The sequence below is a fragment of the Saccopteryx leptura genome, chromosome X (assembly GCF_036850995.1).
Source record: "Saccopteryx leptura isolate mSacLep1 chromosome X, mSacLep1_pri_phased_curated, whole genome shotgun sequence".
Taxonomy (NCBI): domain Eukaryota; kingdom Metazoa; phylum Chordata; class Mammalia; order Chiroptera; family Emballonuridae; genus Saccopteryx; species Saccopteryx leptura.
This window is the reverse complement of record NC_089516.1, coordinates 598,634-601,133: the sequence shown is the minus strand read 5'-3', so window position 1 is coordinate 601,133 and position 2,500 is coordinate 598,634. Positions and strand designations below refer to the sequence as shown.

General features: G+C 49.6%; 1 long non-coding RNA gene across 3 annotated transcripts in view; it reads right to left on the bottom strand.

Moving 5' to 3' along the window:
* Window positions 1-1,217: 1,217 nt before the first annotated feature.
* The window catches only part of LOC136386196 (uncharacterized), a 1,702-nt gene continuing 419 nt past the window's right edge, over window positions 1,218-2,500 (bottom strand). Inside the window, exons 1-3 of one of the 3 annotated variants that reach the window (XR_010747907.1) lie at window positions 2,330-2,500; window positions 1,541-1,881; window positions 1,218-1,389 (exon numbers count right to left, since the gene is read on the bottom strand). The exon at window positions 2,330-2,500 is cut by the window's right edge and continues 419 nt beyond it. This is a non-coding gene — a long non-coding RNA (uncharacterized lncRNA). The remainder of the gene's footprint in view (window positions 1,390-1,540; window positions 1,882-2,329) is intronic. The other 2 variants (XR_010747908.1, XR_010747909.1) reach the window with 2 other exon arrangements.

Sequence of the window (2,500 nt, the reverse complement as noted above, 5' to 3'; positions counted from 1 at the left end):
CAGCCACCCGCAACCGTGAACATGAGCGGTAGGAAGTGAATGGATTGTAACCCATGAGAATGTTTTATGTCCTTAACGTTATTATTATTTTTTTATTAAAGATTTGTCTGCGAGCCAGAGGAGGCCATCCAAAGAACCTCCCTGCTCTGCTGACCCAACCCAAATGGCCAGACTGCAGAACCGTGAGTCAACTCACTGCTGATATTGCCTGTTTGTATTTTTTTTTTCTATTTCATTCATTTTATGAAGGTAAGAAAAAGGAGGAACAAAATCTAGCCAGACATCACTCAGGACAGAGACCATGAACAGTCACCAGAACGATTCAGAGGACAATTCCAGAATAAAGAAGGTAAAAAACAGTCATGTTTGTGTCTTGAATTGTTTATTAGTTCCAATCATACTATTAAAAATGTACTTTAGGCCCTGGCTGGTTGGCTCAGTGGATAAAGTGTCGACCTTATGTGCAGATGTCCCAGGTTCGATTCCTGGCCAGGGCACACAGGAAAAGCACCCATCTGCTTCTCCACCCTTCCCCCCTCTCCTTTCTCTCTGTCTCTCTCTTCCCCTCTCACAGCCAGTGGCTCGATTGGTTCTAGCATCAGCCTCAGGCTATGAGAATAGCTTGGTTGGTCCAAGCATTGGCCCCAGATGGGCAGAGCATCGCCCCCTAGTGGGCTTGCCGAGTGGATCCTGGTTGGACCACATACGGGAGTCTGTCTCTCTATCTCCCTTCCTCTTGCTAAAAAACAAAATTTACTTTCCATAACTGTGTATTTCCTGTTGACATATGACGCTTTTTTTTTTTTTAATTATTATTTTTTACAGAGAGAGAGTCAGAGTGAGGGATAGACAGGGACAGACAGACAGGAACGGAGAGATGAGAAGCATCAATCATTAGTTTTTCGTTGTGCATTGAGACATCTTAGTTGTTCATTGATTGCTTTCTCATATGTGCCTTGACCACGGGCCTTCAGCAGACTGAGTAACTCCTTCCTTGAGCCAGAGACCTTGGGTCTAAGCTGGTGAGCTTTTTTTTTGCTCAAACCAGATGAGCCCGCGCTCAAGCTGGAGACCTCAGGGTCTCGAACCTGGGTCCTCAGCATCCCAGTCTAACGCTCTATCCACTGCGCCATCGCGTGGTCAGGCGAAGCTTTTTTTTTAATTAAAAAAATTAATTACTATTTATTTACGTTGAATATTATTTTGTCTTAGTTTCAGACGTGCAACAGAGTGGCCAAATAATCACAGGCTTAACAAAGCGGTCCCCACCCCCTGCTGAGAGTTCCAGTGTCCACCTGGCCCCTTCCGTAGCGATGACCGTACGACTGACTCTATTCTCCGTTGCTGGACGTGACGTCGCGTGACTTGACCTCCGACTGCCCACCTGTGCTTCTCAGTCGGCATTTTTATTAAGACACCAAGTTGTGGAATCGTCCCTGCCCCCCCCCACCCCCCCGAGAGAGCAGGCAGACAGCGTCACACGAATCTAAGCAGGTCAGATGTCATGTGTGTCCCGCCCAGACCCCCACGGGTGACCTACCTGGGAAATGTACAGCGTCCTCCACCTTGTCCTAAGGCACCTTGGGACTGGGACTCGAGGTCAAGCCCTTACGGACTCCACAGGGACTTCAGGTTTGACAGAAGAGGAAGTGTCCGAAAATCCCAGTCCAACCGGCTGGAGGTCAAGGTCAAGCAGATTGGTCTGTGGTTTCTGCCCCAAATTGGACGTGAATTCCCCTAGCTGGCCACGTGGGAGCCAAAAAACTTCTGACGTCACCCCGCACGGGGGGGGGGGGGGGCGCCCCCGAGCCACAGTTCCGGGAATTCTTCCACGACTTCGGATCACGTTGGGGCTGCTTTCTCTACAAACAGCGTCCCAACCTCATGATGGGTGTAAAAAAAAAAACACCAGTGGCCTCCAGCCGCCCTGGTTGCTTGGAATATCAGCCCAACGTCCTCCTGAGATGCTCAAACCCTTTAAGACTCTTTTATTACTATGTTTCCTTTTAACTGAATTTACTGGGATGACCTTGACCCCTTGACCTTCCTCCACCTCCCTCTCTCTCCCCACCAGCATTTTTTTTTCTCTTTCCTTTCCCTATTTTACTTTTATGGTCAGTCCTTCCACCCTCACCCCCACCCCACCCCCAACTGTCCTTCCCAACACCCGTCTCTGCTCAGAGTCCGTCTGTCTTTTGCTCGTTAGTTACATTGTTGCGTTGATGGGCTTCCAGTTACACGTGAGACAACTCACGGGACTGGCTGTCTTCCCCTGCCGGGCTCAGTTCCCGGTCAGCGTGGAGGGCGTTGAACCACACACAGCACCTACCTACGATGTGTGTCACGCTCTCTCCGGGCCCAGGGGAAGATTATTAAGTTTCCTATTGTCAAAATAAGGAAACGTTTAATTCCGGGAGAAGCGCCTTGGGGAAGACAGACCTTCCTTTCCAGGGTCAGGGACCAACACCTGGACATTCCACTGCTGCGTTCTCTCTGCCAG